Source organism: Urocitellus parryii, unplaced genomic scaffold (assembly GCF_045843805.1).
Source record: "Urocitellus parryii isolate mUroPar1 unplaced genomic scaffold, mUroPar1.hap1 Scaffold_108, whole genome shotgun sequence".
NCBI classification, from domain to species: Eukaryota; Metazoa; Chordata; class Mammalia; order Rodentia; family Sciuridae; genus Urocitellus; species Urocitellus parryii.
Window position 1 is genome coordinate 456709 of NW_027551840.1, and position 21041 is coordinate 477749.

Here is a 21041-nt window from a genome sequence, read left to right on the forward strand (position 1 = left end):
AGTTCATGGTTTTAGAGAATCCAATCCTCTGAATCCAAGGCTGGCTCAGAGGCAGAGCATCATGCAGAGATGCAATGCAGTGGAAATCTGGTAGGCTCATGGCAGCCAGAGAGTAGAGAGAGGAGAATGGGTCAGGGAGAGGACAGACCCTTCCAGTGACCTCTTCCTCCAACTTGGTCCCACCTCCCAGAACTCCATTCAGCCATCAAGGCTTGATCTGCTGCTGCGGTCAGAGCCCTTCTGATCCAATCCCACCCCAAAGCTCCCCCTCGGAACTCTGCTGCCTTGGGCATCAGACTTTCAACACGGGGCCTGTGGGCAGGCATTCAGGGCAGGACCATAACATTTTTATTTACTGGTATTTGCTCTCATCAATTCTCAGAGGCATCTGAAAGGGGCCAGAGGAACCACAGCAAAATAACAAATGCTAAGACAGGATTTACTCCTTTCTTCTTACTCTATTTCAAAATTTTACTAAACTCTCCAAGTTAAATGTTTTCTCGTTGGGGTAAAGGAGAATTAGGTTGAAAAGTAGGATCTAGAAAGGAGTTATACTGGAAGAAACAGTATTGTGTTTCAGGCTTTGCATACGTGCAATTTGCAAAAGCAAGGTGTTTTCTCAGGCTGCTTTTCTGAAAGAGCTGTGCAAGTCCTCTTCAAGTCTGCAGGGTCTGCTTCCTGTTTGCTCACAGAGAGCACATTCTCAGACCTCATGGCTAATCGGCTAATCGTTTTCTTCACTTTTACCTCAAAGTAGTGTTTGCTTCTCACATTGTTCATTATCATAAGTCACCCTTTAGTCCTCCTATCACTATTATCATTTCATGAGTCCTTGGATGGGAGATTTAAGCCAGAAGTAATTTAGAACAATAAAAGCACGTGCTTCTGCAGTATTCTTCTTAAATACTGTATCGCATTTAAAAATATAAGTTATGGGGCATGGACCATCCTCATTAACACACATGTGAAAGTACAACTATAATGCATGTACGCACGGTGCCCAGGGACAGCAGTTCTCACACATGGTCCCCAGGGACAGCAGTCCTCGGTATTTACTGAGCAGATGATTTCCTTCAAGGTGAACATGATTTAATTTACAGATGTTGCCATTTTTGTAAAGGGCAGTTAGACTTCCCTGTATGAGTTTGCATCACTAGGAGTGAGTAGAAAATCAGCCTTTGGCTTTCGAGGTAAAATGGCAGTAACGGGAGGAAAGTGGTCACTGGAAAAGAGGTAGCACATGGAATTAATAAAGCTACAATCAAGACGAGAAAAGCAGAAAGCCAAACCGAAGCAAATGCAACCCCAAAACAAGTCAAAAATGGAAAATAAAAACAATGCAGCAAACTCTGCAGAGAAGGCCCAGAACCTGGTGGGGCCTAAATCCCCACGTAGGAATGGTCAGCCCTGCTCTTTGATTTATTCTGCAGGTGAGGACTCTCCACACTCTGCCCCTTGCCTCTCTCCCCTGCATCTTCTTTTCGTTCTTTCTCCCTTTCCTCTGTGGTTCTCAGACTGGGATAGTGATTTAGAACCAGTCACCTGGGTACAGACTTGTTCAGAGAACACGTCGCAGGCGACAGGAAGAGCCTCTTAGGACTGCAACTTGAAGACCCAAACTGTCTTTCCCTCCATCTGATATTGTTGTAGGGGACATATGAGGCAGGGCACCAAAGATAGAAGAAAGAAACAGTTTTATTTGGCTGCAGCCAGGTTCAGAGGGCACAGCTTTTGCTGTCATCAATCAATCCCCTGAACCCCAAGTTCAGGTAGTTTCAGAATTTTATACCCAGCATGTAAGGGGAGGGGCTCACAAGTTCACAGTCTGCAGAAGTCCACATAAAGAAGATTTTTATTTTGATGTTCTGGGCAAGTTAACCCTTCAAGGACAACACCTGAGAAGGGGAGAGCTTCTCCTCCCGCTTTCTTCCCTCCCCTGCCAGCTGTTACCATGGAGCCCAGTTGGTAACTTCTCTCATCTTAGAAATGTAGACATCTCAGTGAAGCCCAGCTCAAGGCCAGAGGCCTTGTTAAAGGATTTGTCTTTTTATTATCACACTTTGCATTTACAAACACACTTCTACTCTACTGGATAAATGTTTGTGAAATACTAGTAAAGGGGTGTCCAGCACCTGGAGTGCTGATTTCTTCCAGGCCAGTGGCCAAGTAAAATAGAGCAACAGGAAAACAGGAAGTTTACCCACATTGAACTCTTTTGTAGACTCTTTTGCTGATAGTCCTAAAATCAACTATGGTGAAGATTTCTGGAGAATCTTAGTGAAGATTTTCTGTGGAGGAGGGGGTGCCACTACAATATGTCTCTGTATGCAGATATCCTGGGGTTTTTTGATGGGTCTCCTCGTGAAGCAGGGCATGCACTTTACCTAATGCTAAACTCTTCCTCCCTGATGAATTCCAAACCTGATTAGAACAGCCATGCCTGGTCTATACCAGGTCTGACTTTCTAGGCAGACAGAATCCAGAGGCACCAAACGACTTGTTGCTAAGTAGAACGCTGAACACGGTCTGAGCCAGGACAGCAGCAAACCACATCCCTCCAGGATGCTGCTCAGAACCCAAGGCCAGCAGTTTCCCCAGGCTTCTCATTCCTATCTCCCTGGACACGGAGCCTCAGATCAACCTGCCGGTTTATCTGCTCTCAGGATCCCTGTCTCCCTAATGTACCTTCCTACTTCTCTCCTCCTTTCTTGAAGTTCTTTCTTCTATATCCCTCATTTATAAGGAAGGAAGAAAGGAAGGAAGGGAGGGAGAGGATGGGAATAAGAAGGAAAGAAAAGAAAAAAAAAGACTTGCTTAATGTTAGAATGTTCTACTGTAGAAAGAAAAAATCAAGACCTCTCTATTAGGGCAGCTCAGGTTTCTAATCGATCCCCCCACTGACCCATTATGCAACATGAACAGGTTGCTTAACCTCTCTGAATTGCATTTCTTCATCCCAATTTCATTGTGAAATAGTAAACGATATCATACACCTAAAATTCCTATAATGGGTCTGGGGGTGTGGCTCAGTGGCAGAGCCTGGCATGTGTGAGGCACAGGGTTCGATTCTCAGCATCATATAAAAATAAATAAAGGTCCATCAACAACTAAAAAAAATACTTTAAAAAAATTCCTATAATGGCACCCGATTCACAATAAACATTCAGCAGTATTAGGTGCCAGTGTATGATGATCATGTTGATTGAAATCCAAACCTGTCTTTTGGACATCACTGTCCTAAAACCCTTAGGAACACACCTTCTTCATGTTTCCTCATCCTCCTTTTGGTGAGATCTGAAAGCATTGTTATCAATCTCCCATCAACTGCAGAACAATAATTTCCTCCCTCACAAAAATAACCAAACACAGTGACAAAATCTCTTCTCCTAAATATCACCTGAGTGTTGCCCCCTCTGCATTGCATGGCCACTGTCATGGACTAAACTCCAAGGCATTCCCTCACATCTACCTCCATCTCCTCCATCCCAACTTCAGAACTCGCACAGCTTTGAGGCAGACCCATAAGACACCTGGACTGACCATGCTTGAGTTTCGTGAGCTCCAACTGCCCCACTCCAGCGCTCTCTCCCACGGCCACCTTGACCATCTGTTGGGATGGTGGTGCCATCTTTCAACTCTTAGATCCTTAAATTCTACAGATTGGTGTACATTTCCAAATACTGTCAGAATTCTCACCTTCATATAGATCTGCTTTGGACATGTTGACTTTCTGACTTTATCAGCCTCTCAATGTCTAATTATCCTCCTTATGCTGCCACAATAGTATATTTATTGTTCACTCACTCTTTTGTCAATTTGTTGGCATGCTAGTGTCAAAGTCATCCATGACAACATCCCTACGGAGGCTAACCTGGGGCCGATCCAAGGAGCTGCCTCCTCAAGTCCTTCACATATTTGAATGTTAATGAGAAACCCCAGCCCTGCAGAAGGGGGCCTTATACATGACCTCCAGCCTGTGGTCTTTAAGCCACCAGGAAAGTGTTCCCAGCCTTGACCTCACACTGAAATCACCAGGTGGATCACTGAACTCATGCTCAGGTCCCCCACGCCCGAGATTCAGACTTCAGTGACCTGGGCAATGACCCACGTAGGATTCTCAGTGTAAAAAGATGTTGTCACTAAAGGTCCCTTTGGTTCCTTCCATGTCCAATTCTTTCTTCCATTCCACATGGTGGCTGTACACACAGCCAGACTCCCTGCTCCAATTCCACTTTCCCTCATGGCTCTTACCACAAAACTTGAATCTATGAACAACAAAGAGATAACAGGCAGAAAGTCCCTTTCAGAAATTTGACATAAAACATAATCACCTCTTCCTCCTGTTTCAGAAAAAGTACTGTCTCTTTCCAATGTCTTCTATATCCTGGGTCCTTCTTCCTACCACCCCCTCAGGTACCTGTTCTCTGAGTCTCTCTTATATCCACTCTCTCAGGTTTCCACCATGATCCCCAGCGCTGTCACCTGCCTCTGGTTTATTCCTGCCGCAACATGGGGAAATTGGACCTGCACCGTGGTGGTGCTAGGAGGTGAGGCCTTAAAGAGGTGGTCAGCTCCTTAAGAGGACTGATGTCACTCTTGCAGCCTGGGTCCCTTATCTCCAGAATGGCTTACTATATAGCAAGACTACCCCTTGTGTTTTGTGGCTTCCACACACACTTGCCTGCCCTGCTGCTATGAGGTGAACCATGTGGGGCCCTCACCAGAAGCCAAGCAGTTGCAGCCCTATACTCTGGGCCTTGCCAGCCCCCAGAGCCACAGGCCAAACTCGACCTTTGTTCCTTATAACCCACCCAGTTTCAGGTATTCTTGAAAGTAGTAGACCGAGTCCCCCAGGCTGTAATCACACACAAGTGTCTCTAGGTTCCCCTTCATCCTCTCTTCTGCTCACACACGTCCATCTCCTTCCCCAAGCATCACACTCCTACCAAGCCTTACTTGCTTCCTCCGTTTCATCATCTCATGTTCCTCCTAAAGCCCTTGCCAACAGGCATCCCCTGTCCTCGGGCAGGTAAAGTTATGGATCATTTTATCTCTCTCATTCATTGATACAGATATTTTTGTTTCACTCTCACAATAATCCCAACAGGTACATAGTAGAGCAATACCTACCCGTGTTGATGAAGACGAAAGGTGTTAAAAGATTAAGCTACTGGTCCGCACAGCTAGTAGGTGGTGGACCCCATATGTGAACCCAGCAGACGGACTCCCGCCTCTGCCTTCTTTACCTACCTTCCTACTCTTTCCTCCCACTCACCTGATGGCAGCTCTGTCCTACCTGATTTGCCATTCCGAGTGTTTGAGTCCATCTTGAGCTAGATAACAGAGGTAGGACCATAATTTCCACAAATGCACCCTTAGGATGCACACATGTGCCAGAAGGGAGATCGGGTGCTGAAGATTCCTACTAATGTTTTCCCTTCGGCACCTTAGCTAGCCAATCAGGTCCAGCCATGCTGATTGTGCCACAATCTGAGGAGCCTGGAAGGTGAGGATCAACAGAGAGAAAGAGGTAGGAAAAGAGAGGGAAGATGAGAAGACGGGAAGAGACAGACAAGGGTGACTAAAGCACCACCGAATGTTCTGGAGCCCTGGAGCAAGCAGCAGTTTGCCCTAAGATGTGACTCAATGGACTCCTGGTAACCAGAAGTTGCAAGCAATACCCAAGCAGGAAACCCATGAAAGATGGGGGGACTGGGTTGTGAGAAGATATGTATATATTCCTGAGCCCAAACTCAGGTGAACCCAGAGCCTGCTCAGTCTGATCAGAGTCACAAATGTAGTTTTCATTCAGAACTAATTTTTTAAAAAATATTTCATCTCATAGCAAAAAGATTTTGGCTCAGATGGGGAAAAAAATCTCTCAACATTAAGATTCCAAACAGAATAAGAAATCGATGGTATGCCTTGTGAGAATTCAACAAATGTATTCAAATATGTGTCTGTAGCAAATTAATGAGATGTGATAAGGACAATGCCTTCTCAGTACAGGGGTGTTTTAATTGTGACCTGGCATCTCTGACGTGGAAGCTCTTGAAGAGAAACTAATTTTCATTTGAGTTTGCTTAATTAACTAATTAAGGAAGCAATTCTGATCCGAGGGTGGAAAAAAATCATTGTTAATGTAAATTTATTGACCATTTTACATTTTATTATTTTGGAAAAGCAAGGGTGGAGAGGATACTGCCAGAATAATTTTGCATTAAGTTTTTGGGTGTCTTTTATAGTCATTTTTGCAAACTTCTTTACAATAAATACAAGCCTTTTTCGAATCTGAATTTCTTTCCTTTCAGTCAGAAGTTTTGCTAATGAAGCTTTTGCTGGAGTGGAGCACAATAGCTCCCCAGGGACCTCTTTCCACCATTGAGGTACTTTTTCTCTTTCTCTCTCTTAAAAAGAATAATATTGTGTCTTTAGAATGTTCCAGGTGCCCAAAGAAAGACAAGCCATTTGATTTGAATGATTTGAATGATTAATAAGGACATTGACGAATAGAAAATAAGAGATAAGAGTTCAAATTCAAAACGAACATCGATCTTTAAAATGGAGAACAAAACCAACTTCTGCATCATTTCTGTCTGATACGCTCGATGCTGAGCCTAAGTGGTTGATGTTTCTAAGGCCCATCTTTTCTCTTGCAGCTACTTCAGAAGTGATGTGCTGGCCCTTGAATCTTTTACAAAGGACAACTTTCCACAGCACCCAAATTTGACTGCACAGGAACATTTGTGAAAGGAGAAATGTGATTTTATTGCTGTAAAAGGCTTTTACAGGAGCATCTTTCGAAGGGGACAAAAAGAGGAATTGGAAATATGGACAGAAGTCTCTTGAGAGCCAAGGGCATCATAGCTCAGTGGTAGGAGATGTCTAGGGCTGGGGTTGTGGCTCAGTGGTAGAATAAAATTGTCTAGCATGTGTGAGGCCGAGAGAGAGAGAGAGAGAGAGAGAGAGAGAGAGAGAGAGAGACAGAGTCACCTGGTTCAGGTCTTACTCCTCAATTATGAGGAAGAGCATTTCTTGTAAGTATTTGTACACTGTCAGAACTATGCAAAGTGTCTTGTTATAAATAAACAGAAACATCTATAATTCAATCCATGACATGACTAGATAACACATTCCATTTTATCCAAAAAAGGTGGTTATTTAGAATATGATACTGTTAATATTTATTCTTATCCATGTATTAAAAAGGACACATTAGGCAAAAATCCATTGTAGAGATGATTTAAGATTCTATCCATATGAAGGAGATATGACAAAGTCCCCATCTCTTAGAATTCTCAGTATGAAATGAACAATGCTGTCTCTAATAATGAAATGGACTAAGTGATACACATTTTAGCCAGTAGTCCATAGATATTAATGTACACAGGCATTCATGTGTGTCAAAGGTATAGCTGGGCGAGAACAGAGTGAAAGTCATTGCGAAACAGAACAGAAAATAACTGAATTTCAACTGTTGTCAGGGAGAGATCAGGCAAACCAGTGCAACTCCTGGTAATTCATAAAACCTCTGGAAATGGAACTGTCTCAGAAGCCATTTCTGTGATAGAGAAGGAATAATTTGGTGAATATTTTCAAGGTGGAGGGAAATATTTTGAAGATGGCAGGCACATGGCTTTACTGTTGGTCGAAGGGCCCCAGGCAGAGGTGATGAGATGCAAAGCTTTGGGCAGGGATGCCCCAAACCAAGGACAAACAAGGAGTGCTCATGAGCTGGATATGGTGGTGCACACCTATAATCCTAGTGCTTAGGAAGGAGGCTGAGGCAGGAGGATCACAAGTTCAAGCCAGTCTGGGCAATTTAGCAAGAACTTGTTTCAAAAAACAAACAATAACAACAACAACAAAAAAAGAATTGGGGATAGAGCTTAGTGGGTAATGTGTCCTTGAGTTAAATTCCCAGTACCCGGGGAAACAAGTGATCATGAGGGTCAAGAGTTGTAACCCTAGTGATCAATCTAGCTACAAAAATTTGGAAACTGAGTCAATGGCTGAAATGCAAAAGGAGGTCATCCTGGAAGAAAGCCAGAGTTAAAGTGGTGGACAGCGCCCACGGCTCCCACAGCAAAGCAACCCATTTTTATGAAATGTATTTTGAAACAAAGGTGATGTGTCACCTCTGTTCACAAGGTTCCCCATCGAACCCACCCAAATCCTGACAGATTTGTACTCATACGTTTTCCTCATTTCAAATGAATCCTCTGTGTTAACTCTGATACCCTATCTATCAACAGAAAGGAAGCAGAGGACACAGCAAAGCAAATTCTTCTTTGAACTTCAATAATACTTTAGAGCACAATAATATAATGAATAATACTCGTTAAGCTTTACATCATTGTTGTTATTTATTGTAGATTATTTATTAAGGAGGCCCAAGTTCATCATTCAGTCTTCCTTAGGCTTCTTTTTTTCCAGCTTATTGCAGCATATGTGTGTGTATGTGTGTGTGTGCGCGTGCAAATACATGTGTGTTTATACACCGAGGAAACACTAACACGAGAAATAAGTTCACCCTGTGAATGGAAAAGGGCACAGATCAGAACTTAGAATGAGCTGCAGCTGCCTCTGTGGCAAACGCATGCTGAACCACTCAATTTTAAGCCTAGAAAGAGAATCAATGTGTGTCTATTAGTCTGTCACCTGACATTGCTGTTTGTACAGGTCAAATTCCTTAGATGCTGGCAATTCCACATGGTTCAGCCTGTAGCACAAGACTGGATCCTGCCTCCACCTTTCACATCGTAATAAAAAGCAGAGAAGCTCAGGGCTGGGGATGTGGCTCAAGCGGTAGTGTGCTCCTGTGGCATGCGTGCGGCCCGGGTTCGATCCTCAGCACCACATACAAACAAAGATGTTGTGTCTGCCGAGAACTAAAAAATAAATATTAAAAAAAAGAAGAAGAAGAGAAGCTCACAGGTGCTGAGCCCCTGGTGCTTGGTCAAGGGTTTTACCAGAGGCCACGTTAGGAACAGGGCTCAGTTTTACCCTTCATTAGATGGTATCCCCACCATAGCCCATGATCATCTAAGGCTGGAGAGCTCAGGGCACGGATAAATATCATTCATTAAACATCAAACAAATATGTCATCGAAATACCACTAAAATAAATATCAAAACTAGAATCTGATGCCTCCAATCTAATTCCATGGGGCTTATAACCAAAATAACAAAGTGAGAATGGCATTTACCCTGAGTGAGATACATATTAGATATTAAAAAGAAAAGAAAGAAAGAAAAAAATATATATGTATACCCAATAAGTCTCTTTCACAATATTCCATGTGGCCTCCCTCTGTGAGTCTCTTTCTGACATGAGGCTGCTCTTCCTCATTTGAAAGCCCATGAAAGTCCCCTTCCTTCCAACACAGTGATCTCCACATGGGCCACTCCACCCCAATCCCTCTCTTTTCTTCACCCCCTATAATCCCCTCCCTCTCAGGGAAAGACAGGACTGCACGCTCACTCTAAGGCTTTATAGCAGAGCTTTGCCAGTTGGTTTTCATCCTGGAGAGACTTCAGTGGGTAACAGAATTACATAATTTAGCCAGGCACCGTGGCGCACGCCTGTGATCCCAGAGGCTTGGGAGGATTTCGAGTTCAAAGCCAGCCTCAGCAACGTAGCAAGGCCCTAAGCAACTCAGCAAGACCCTGTCTCTAAAATTAAAAAAAATTAAAAATGTCTGGGATGTGGTTCAGTGATTAAGCACCTCTGTGTTCAATCTCTGGTACAAGATAAATAAGTAAATAAATAAAAGAATTACATTATTTATTACTTTAAATGAATTTTAATTGCTTTGAATTTAATTGAAAAGACTATATGACACATGTAGTTTAAGCCATACATGGATCCATTTTAAATATATATATATATATATATATATATATATATATATATATATATTACCCCTATTCTTTTCCAGAGGGGAAAATTGCTACAATTATTTTTCTAGTGGACCCTTCCAGAAATGTCCTGTATTTTACATGTACACATTATACCTATAGATGTAGATATTCATTTTGGAAATTTCAAATGGGAGAATATTTTATTCTCTTCCTTGCCTTAAAAAAAAAATTATTGAAGTTCACTATCAGTCACTATGTTTACCTCATTCTCTATTAAGGGTGGGTGTTTTTGCAGAGTATAAATGTTTGAATTTATTTATCAGTCACCTAGCAATTAGAGAACTGTATCAACATATCATTTTATTATTATAAAATGGTATAATCTATGTGTGTTCCTACATGCATATATGTGCATATATTAATGCCGTAAGGGTGAGATTCATTCCTGCAAGTAGAACTACTTCATGTAGCTTGTACATTGAGAGATGAAAACATTGCTCTTTTTGCATTACCTTCATCCAGAACACTGCAAGGAGATCAATTTTGAAATATAGATATTGTCAAATGGCTGACTGTCTAGGAGTAGTATCAATATATATTCCCACCAGCATCTGAAGTGGTGCTGATTCTGAATCCTCCAAATTCCACTCTCAACTCAGGAGCAGGCACATAACAGGCCTAGCTCTGGGGTAGGGCAGGGAGTTCAGATTCTGCAGCCAGACTTCTTGGGTTCAAATCCTTGAGCCATTACCCATTCAATCTACAGTTGGGTTAAATAGACAAAACCTGTAAATTTTTTTTTCTTTCCTTGATATTATCTGGGAAGACCATTAGTATCTACCTCATAGAGTCTTGTTAAGGATTTAAACATATACAAAGCACAAAAGAATCTTGCTGGGTACACACGGAAGCACTCAGGTTGTTAGGTCTTCAAACTAAAACTTCTTCATTTTCATTGAAATTTTTTTTAACATGAGTCTTAGGCTAAGAAGTACTATCCATGATCTCGCAGGGTTGGTGTACCGTTTACATTTGATTTTAAGAGACGTTACACTTAGTGTGTAACTGTAAAAGTTGGAGAAAATAAAATGTTTTAATCCATCCTGCTGAGCTGAGGAGAGTCTCAGTGCTGCGGCTTTATTTTCGTTTCTTCAATGTGTAAGCAAGGCGAACATCATTTCATACATTTAGAAATAATTTCTTTGTCTGGGCTGCTCATTAACATTTCTCATTTTTACATTGCCTTTCAGTCCTTATCCATCAATGTGTAAAGGTACTTTTATAGATAAGGAAATTAACAGTGTTGTGTCCATTAAAATCTAATTTCCCAATCCTGGATTGATATCTATGGTGGCATTTTTTCATGTAGTATTTTTCTAGAAAGATAATTTATTTGTCTATTCAGTGTGATCTGGGTTTGCGTTTTTCTTAAAAATATGTGCTCACTCCAATACTGTAAAGGCAAACTTTCTCCCAGAATCCTCTGAGACTGTCTCTATGGATGCCTTACTTTATATCTTTAAATATATGCAATCTATTTTTACATAAAGAGTGAGGTCAGGGGCTGGGGTTGTGGCTCAGTGGTAGAGCGCTCACCTTGCACATGCAAGGCCCTGGGTTCAATCCTCAGCACCACATAAAAATAAATAAATAAAATAAGATCTTGTGTTCAACTACAATTAAAAAATAAATGTAAAAAAAGAGAAGTGAGCATTATTTTGTTTTCTTTTTGCAGATAACTACTTAATTGTCTTCATATAATGTATGAAGTAACTATTTTCCTTATTCATTTAAAATATCATATATTTGACATGTCAGCATACATGTTGTAATTGATTAACGGATACCATATTTTTCTCCATTGTTCTTCATACTAATATTTAGCATCCAAAAATCCAGAATTCAGCTTTATTATATATTTCTCCTGTTTGTAGGACTAATTTCCCTTATTATAATTCTTTATACTAATTGCTTGGCTTATTCTTTTTTAAAATTAATTTTTTAGCTGGGCATGGTGGCACACACCTGTGATCCCAGAGGCATAGGAGACTGAGGCAGGGAGATCCCAAGTTCTAAGCTAGTCTCAGCAACCTGGTGATGCCCCTAAGCAACTTAACCAGAACACCATAACTATAGTGGCCGTGTTGTATAGCAGATCTCTTGAATTTATTCCTCTAATGTAATTGCAATTTTGCATCCTTTTGACCAACATCTCCCCAAACAGCCTCCTCCCTGCCAGCCAGCCCCTGGTAGACACCACCGGCTTCTCTGCCTCTGAGTTCAACATTTTTTAGATCCTACGTCTAAGTGGGACTGTGCAATATTTGTCTCTCTGTGCCTGGCTTATTATACTTAAGATAATGTCCTTTCTCCATGCTGTCATAAAGGATGGACTTCCTTTTGAAAGGCTCAGAGTATTCTGCCATGTATTTATACCACATTTCCTTTCTCCATTCATCCACCGATGACCACTTAGAGGGGCTCTGTTGGCTTCTATGAATAGTGCTGCTACAGACCTGGACTGCAAGTGTCTCTTAGACTTGCTGCCTCATTTCCTTTGAATGTTTGCCTAGTAGTTGGGTTGCTGGATCATTTGCAAGTTCTATTTTAATTTTTTGAGGAATCTCCATACTGTTTTCTATAATAGGTGCACTAATAGAGATTCCTACCAAGAGTTTCCTTTTCTCCACACCCTCACCACTTGGTATCTTTCTTTTTCTTATTACCGGGAATTGAACTCAGGAGCACTCAACCACTGAGCCACATCCCCAGCTCTATTTATTTGGAGACAGGGTCTCACTAAGTTGCTTAGTGCCTCACTGTTGCTGAGGCTGGTTTTGAACTTTCCATTCTCCTGCTGCAGCCTCCCTAGCTGCTGGGATTATAGGTGTGTACCACCATGCCTGGCTTTTTTTTTTTATAAGAACCACTCTAAAAGATGCAAGATGATATCTCACGTAATTTTAATTTGCATTTCCCTGACGTTTATTATTAATTAGAACTTTCACTAACTATATAGAGGGCTATTCTCCCTAAGATAAATTTTATCATGGTAGCCAAAGTTTCTGTGCAGGAAAAAGCCCTACTTGTCAATATCTTGGATAGAAGCAGAGTATATACTCTACTTATCTTGAAAGAAAACCGCTTAGGTAAGCAAATAGCTCTGATTTGTCAATGTTGCTGAATGAAAAACGAAGGCTGTGACCTCTCAGGAAGTCTGTAGTTGTAGGGTAGTTGTTTTCAGAAAGTTAAATGACTCACAATCGGGAACCTAGAGGGAAATAAAAGGATTCTGCTGGTAAACCAGGCTTCCATTGAGAGAGTCTCCTTCAGGGCCGTGGTGAAGCTTTTCTTAAAGAACCCACAAGGGAGCATATTAGTTAGGTTTTCACTGCTGGGATGAAAACACCAGACAAGAACAACTTAGAGCAAAAAAAGCTTATCTGGGCTTATGGTTACAGAGGTTTAGGCCATGGTCAGCCAACTGCTTCCACTGCTCTGAGCCCGAGGTGAGCAGAACATCATGGCAAGATGTTCACCCTTCCCACAGTTACCCTCCAGTCCTTTCAATTTATTAATCCATCAAGTGGACTCATCCACTGATTAGGTCACAGCTTTCACGATCTGATCATCTCACCTCTGAATATTCCTGCTTCAACCCAGGGGATGTGAGTGACCACCTTGTATCCAAGCCACAACGGGGGAGATTTTCACTATTACCAAGACAAAATGGGACTGAGCTGTTATATGGATTCTAAATGTGACCAAAGAACAGAATCCCTGACAAAACAGAATCTCTCACTGTGAAATTAACCAGTGAGATTCTGGAGTAGCCCTGTCATTCTTAATATCATCCTAAGTGCTTTCAAAAGTTTAGGGCATGGAATAAGGAAGGAGCTGCAAGAGCTTGTCCTTCAAGGGGTTGGGGCTCAATGATGGCATTCCACCGCCATCTTTGATTATCTCATGACACTCATCCACAGTTGCCATTTTGATTTTCCACAAAATTCCTGGGCAATTTATTCATTCAAGAGAACACAAGTGTAAGTTCAAGTTGCTTCTGCTGTGTCTCAAGGTCACATACCCGTGGAGCTTATGTGGCCCTGACCCACATCCTTCCCTACAGGGACTACCTCTGTGCTCCTGGTGCTATAGGGATGCAGAGGGCTCCCCCTCACACTAACTGAACTCAGATGAATAATATTAAATGAAAAATATTAACCCAAGGAGCTTTTTAAAGGTTTTAGCTTGAAAACAGAAAAAAAAAAATGAGTAGTGCTGTGTAGATCATACATTATTAATAGAGCCCACTGACTACTGAAGTAACTTGTTGCATACTTTCTAAAAAATGCTTTCATTGTGGTAATATAGATGTCACGCGGAGCTTAACATTTCAATCGTTTTCAAGCCTACAGTTCAGTGGCATCAAGTACATTCAGATTATGCATCCATCACCACCAGCCATCCTCGGAACTCTTTAAATCCTGCAACTGAAACTCAGAGCATGCCTTTTAACAACTCATGAAGTGGGCGACACCCTGTGACACCCTTCAGTTTCCAGAGCGTTGGAAAGGTCACATTGTAGGGGTGTCACTTGATGTGGCACTACTGGCTTGCACAGACCCACCTCAAAGGAATTTTTAAAGCTTGGGCTGCTTGACCTTAAATTCAGCTTAATAAACACTTCCTATTCAATGGTCACCACTCACAGGAAAGATTCTGTCATTACTGACGTTCTTTCTCTTTGAGTTTTGCTCTGAGGTAGATCACATATGTTCAGAACTAAAATTTTTGCAGAATGCTTCATCAAGAAAAATGCAAAAAAGACTGTTTCTTCACCTTCTTGGAAATCAGGACTTTGGATGCAATGGTGCAAAGATCAGGCATGGAGGTACTGGCAAGCCCAGAGGCCATATAGCTTGATGCCCAGAGTGTTCTTCATAAATAGCAGATGGCATTAGTTTCAATCATGGACAAAATATTTGTTTTTCCCTCTTGCTTCCTATTTAGGAAAAACCCTTTCCTTCAAGGGAAAAAAATATTGCCTAATCTTGAGTATTCTTTGTATGTGCACAATATACATGGATCTGTTGATAATTCGGTCAGCTTTATACAGACAATATGCCCAACTTGGCATTAGATGAAGGGAAGGTGATGCGAAGATGTGGAGATATAGAAGGAACAAGCTTCAGTTACTACAGCCAGAAGCAGAATAAACATCAATGAAGACAGGAGATCAAATGATCACCCCTGAGCCTGGAGGAAACAGAGCTCAGGCACTGCACCTATATAACAAGACAGGGGCTGGCTCTGACTGCAGACCTGCTCTCCCTCTGACTCACTGTGTCCATGCCTGTCAGGGGCGCAGGGCTTGCTGGCTACCCAGCCACCCCACCAGCTCCTCTTCTCCCAGGGTCACCTAGCTATTGCCTGGCTCAGAAGATGCACTCATTTGCATTATTGTAGAAGGACAAAGAAGCCACTAAGAGCTTTTCTGTCTGCCTGGTGCTTAGTGCAGCCTCTTCCATGGGGTCCCTGCTCACTCCAACATGATCAGCTCTTCTCTGATCCCCATCTTCATGCTCTTGGAATAGATGCCCTCACCTGTGCTCCAATCAGGCCAGACCATCAAGGAGAAAATTCAGACAACTTATGCTTCCAGGGAGGTCCACCAGTGCACTTCAGGAACACACGCGTGAGCAGGTATATTTAGATTTTCCAGTTTGGATGGACATACATTTTGAATCCTGGAATGGTTTGGATAAGAGGTATCCCCTCAAAGCTCCTGTGTTGACATAGTAATGTGCAGAGGTAAAATGACTAGATTGTGAAAGCTGTCACATAATCAGTCCAACTTATTGTGAATGGACTAACTAGGTGGTAACTATAGACAGGTGGGACATGGCTGGAGAAAGTGGGTCAATGGGGGACGTGCCCAGGAAGAGTGCAGCTTCCCTGTGGCCCCTTCTCCCTCCCCCCCTCCTTTCTGGCCACCATGAGTATAACACTGGCCCTCTGCCATGATGTTCTGCTCCACCGTGGGCCAGAGCAATGGAGTTGGCCAACCATGGACTGAATCTCTGAAGGCATGAGCCCAACTTTTCTCCTCTAAGTTGATCTTGTTGGTTATTTGGGTCACAGCATCAAAAAACTAACACAGATACAAAATTCTTTGAAAAGAGAGATATTTACTAAAGAGGATATTATGTGGAATACAAATGAGGGGGGAAAACACTTCTTTTACTAAAACTACTTTTAAAAAATCCTAACATGACTAACATAACTTAACAGTCATGTCTTACACCTAGACACCCTGTCTCCAGTTGCTAACAAAGGGCACCTTCTGAAAAAATGTGATATTAAGTGACTCTGTCATATAGTGATTGTTAGAGTGTACTTAACACAAACTAAGATGGCTGCGTTGTCCCTAAGTCATACAGTCCAATGGTTCCACAATCACATACGGCTGTTTTTGTCTAAAATTTCATTATGAGGCAAATGACTGTATTTTCACATAATATTAATTATTATTACTGAAGGACTTAATATCTGTGGATATTACTTGTATTCCAAAGTAAAATGGTGATAAGATGACCAGTACTGAGAAATAATTCGGCTGGATTTCAATACAGATGAAAGGTAATTCTTTGAAACAAAACTTGGGAGAAGATAAAGATAAAACTTAGGAGAAGATAAAGATAACCGATGATATAAGTAAAGCAAAACTCATCCTCTTTACCAGAAAGTTAAAAAGTTACAAAACAAACTCACACAATATTATTCAGGGGAAACTTTTTTCTTGGCATAAAACATTTTGATGGAGATCCAGAACACAAACAAAACTCCATATACAGTACCAAGAAATAATGAGTCCCACAAGGAAACACACAGCAAAGGAAGAGACGGGGATGAAGGATGGATGAGGTGGAAGGGTTGTGTGTATGTGTGTTCGGGCCTTGAATAAAAGAATTTTATGCAGAAGAGAATATTTATCTGAGAAATGAATCGAGGAAGTTATATATGCTAAGTTACCTAGGGAAAGATTTCAAAGGGACTGAACAGATACTACAAAAGACGGACCTCACTTGACACCTTTAAAGAGCATCCAGAAGCACAGTGTAGCACAAAATGTTATGAAGCCAGAGAGAAGCAGTGAATACAGTCAATTTTGCTTCCTTTAATCTACAAAAGTTCTTTCTTGAAAACAACTACAATTGTACGGTACACAAAATCCATGGTCATTTGCAGCAAGAATTGAAGAAAATAAAATTCCAAGAATTTTGTAATTGGAAGCCATATGCAATAGTCCAGGGGAGGACTGGGAGGCAAGCCGTAGTGGTAATGGTGGGAGTGATGGAAGCTGACAGACCCCACATATTCTCAAAGGATTTGGGGTTGACAGGATACACTAATGGAGCCAATGTGGGGTGTGCAGACATAGAGTTCACTGGTGACTCCAAGGATCTTGGCTCAAGCAACTGGTAAATATGGCAATATTTACTGATAGGTGGACGCCCAGGGGAGATAGGTTTGGTGGTGGGGAGAGTGTGGAAGGCAATAATTTGTGTTTAAGCATGCTCATTTTCTATTTTTTTTTTGACACCCAAACAGAAAAGGAGTTTGATGCTTACAGGGAAAGCTTGAAGCCAAGTGGAAGGATTGGATAAGGATCTGACCATAGCCAATCCCCAGCCTGTAGAAAATTTCATAAGGAATTAAAGACTGATCTATTTCTTTACAGGTTTGGTTCTTAAGTCTCACAGAAAAAAGTGGAAAATTGACACTAGGGATGATGGCTTGTGGCTGCAACAAAATACCTGAGAAAAGATAACTTAAGGAAAGAAAGATTTATTTTAGCTCATAGCTTCTGAGGTTTCAGTCCATGATCACTTGGGTCCACTGATTCTGGGCCTCTGATGAGCAGAAAGAGATGGAGGAAGGGGCTGCAGATGCATGTAATCCCCAAGAGCACATCCTCAAGGACTCACTCCCTCCATCCAGATCCCACCTCCTACAATATTCACCACCTTCAATAGTTAATTCAGCTATGAACCCAACAATGGATTAATCCATTCATGGGGCCAGAATCCTCCTGATCCAATCACTTTCCAAGAGCCAAAGCCTTTGGGGGACATTCCAGATCCAATGCATGACACCTTGACACCTGATTTGTTTCAGATTCAGACTGTTCTTCTTTCAGATTTTAGGAAGGTCCTATACTGTATACACCAAGCATCAGTGACTAGGCGGAAATATTACACATGGCTATCTCTGCAATAAAACACATGGATATTCCCATTAAGCAGGATAAATAAAGAACATAAACAGCCCCCAAAGTTGGAACATTCAGATTTTGTGGCTATATGAGTTTGGGTTTTATCATTTTAATCGCTCTGCTTCTAAAATTAGGCACTGCAGAAAAGCAAGTGTGGATCTTTAATAATAGAAAACATTAGCGTAGCTAATGAATAGACCCAGACCCCAAAAATTAAAAAGCCATTAAAAAACAGGATAAGGAGAGCATCCGAGAAATATATGAGGTTGGAGAATAAATTTTAATGTGTCCTTAACATAAAAATAAAAGAAATAGGCTTTTTAGAAGAGATCTGGAGACACATTCTGTTTTCTTGCGAGAGGAAGGTTAATGCAATAAATCTAAGGCAAGCACTGCACCCAGTCTGAATCTGTGCTGGAAAAAAATGATAGTAGGTTTACAAAAGCATGCAGTTTTCTTTAATCCACAGTGTAAATAATTTTATACATAAAAACCAAATCTCTTTAAGCTAACTTATTTTAACTCCATTCATGAAATCTAGAATTATTGCCTGGATAAAGGGTGAAAGCTCATATAAGATATGCAATTTATTATTACAGCAGCAATGACAAGACTATATAACAGCCAATATCAACTCATCCTTTTAAGAAAATGATAAACCTAAGACAATCAGTGAATTTTACTTCTGAAAAAGTAACCGAACAGAACACACCAGAGAGGCCACACTCATCAAGAATATAATCGTGATTCAGCTTATATTTTCCTAGAAGATATTATTAAAGTCTACCAATCTCTTATTTACTAAAAGCAAGAATGGATGACTGAACAAAGAAAAGGTCCCTTGGATGCTGAGGTAGGTGGAGAAACTCAGCTATCTGCAGAGGTATTTCATAATTCAAACGTGAGACCCTCGCTCTTGGCTATTTTACAACTTTCATGAAACTCCTCAGTCTCTCCATCTCTGTATGGCCAGTCCTCTTGCATCTCAGAGCTCATGTTATTCTGCTTTCTAGGACACCTACCTTCATCACTCTGCAGCACTCCAAACACTCTCTTCAAGGCCTGTCTAAGCTCCATTCTGCAGTCCCTGGGGTCTGTGTCTCGTAGGTAAACACCCAATAATTATCTCTAGGCTGGTCTGTGGGTTCCATCTCTTTAGCATTAACTTTGGTTCACCCTACAATTCTGTGCAATCAGAGTAGGCACTGAATTTATTAAATGGTGACAATTTGCAGGTCAGAGGGATGGAGGAGGAAGGGCGAGCCATGACAAAGCCCTGCCCTAAAACACTTCTTGGATCAAAATGGCAGGAGGAACCAGATCCTCACAGTACCACGGGTCCAAGTTTTAGTGCAACCATGTCCTAGACAAGAGCAGGGCTGGGAGAGACTACTGTCAGTGTGGTTGCTCAAGAAAGGCATCCTGGGAGAGGATGAATCCCACTCATTAATTCAGAAAACACCTGCTGATGTTCTGGTCTCTACATGGAAGAGTTAAACTCCATAGAATGCACTTATTTCCTAGAGCCATTAGAACAAAGTACCTCACACAAAGTAACTAAGCTCCTAGAGGCCAAAAGACGGAGCTGACCACAGGGCAACTACCTCTACAAGCACTTGGGAAAGACTTGTTCCATGCCTGCCCACCTCCTAGCTTCTGGAGACCTCAGTGTTCCTGGGCTTGTAGACATCTTACTTCCTCTTCATGGAGGGTTCTCTCCCTCCATGAGTGTCCATCTTTGTGTTCAAATGTCTTCATTTAGGAGGAGTCATTGGATTAAGACCAACCCTACTGACCTCATTTTAATGTGGTTGTAAATAACCAATTTCCAAATAAAGTCACCTTTCAACACACTGTAGGTTAGGATTCCAGCATGTGTTTTGGAGAAGCACAAGTCAACCCAAACCAGAGATGCAGAAAGACACTGTGAGTTCAGAGGACGCTCACGCTGTGATGTGCCTTCAGGAAAGGAAACCAGTCACTCCAGTGAAGCTCAGCTCCGCCCACAGGGGATGGGATGGTGGGGACTGGCATTTGGTGCTACTTACACTATTTTGGATTAATACGGACCTTATTCTTCACATTATTTCTCCCTAAGCATATAACCTTTTAGAGTAAGAAAAAAAAAAAAAAACAAGAAACAGGGAAAGAAGGGAGGGGAGACAGAAGGTGTTGGTTTTAGAATCTCTCTTTTGTAGGGAAATCGTGCCCAACCTTTTAAATAGCCTTCATCAATGCAGAGCAAGATTTCAAACACATCTGAGTTACTTCCAAACCTTAGGTACCAAATTATTTTTGCAATATATTTCAATTAGTTAAATACACAATAAGTTAAATATTCACAAAATTAAAACAAAAATTATTCCTCCAAAAAAGGCTTTGAGACATAATCACCAATAGAAATGCCACCACCATGAGGAAATTCAAAGTCTTCTGGTGGATCTCACTGAGATCTACAGCCTGGAATTTCTCAACGTATCTACATAATAAAGAAAACACGATTTTTCAAGTTCAAAGCCTGTGTTCTTGAACTTGTCCTACATAGAGAAACTGCTCATTTATTAAATTTTAAAACTTCAGTATCTTTCAGAAGCATGAGATTAAATCAGAGAAAATGAAAGAATAAATTCAATATACTAATGTGAAATCATGCAGAGGCAATGCTAAAATATATCATTCAACATAATGAGGAAAATTACATAGGATTTGTATTATTCTTAATCTTCCACACTACTTAAGGTATAGTAACAAGAGGCTCTTTCAATATTTTCTTTGAAATGGGCAACCTGCTTTCACATAATTTTTTTTCAAAGTAATCCTTAAAATCCTTTTTCTCAATAGAAATATCTTTTGCAAATATCTTTCCCCATTCTCTAGGTTATCTCTTCATCGTTCACTGCTT

The 21041-nt window shown here is 41.3% G+C and overlaps 1 protein-coding gene across 1 annotated transcript in view; it reads right to left on the minus strand.

Annotated features, from left to right (window-relative positions):
• The window catches only part of LOC144251566 (contactin-associated protein-like 3), a 130488-nt gene that overhangs the window by 108991 nt on the left and 456 nt on the right, over window positions 1–21041 (minus strand).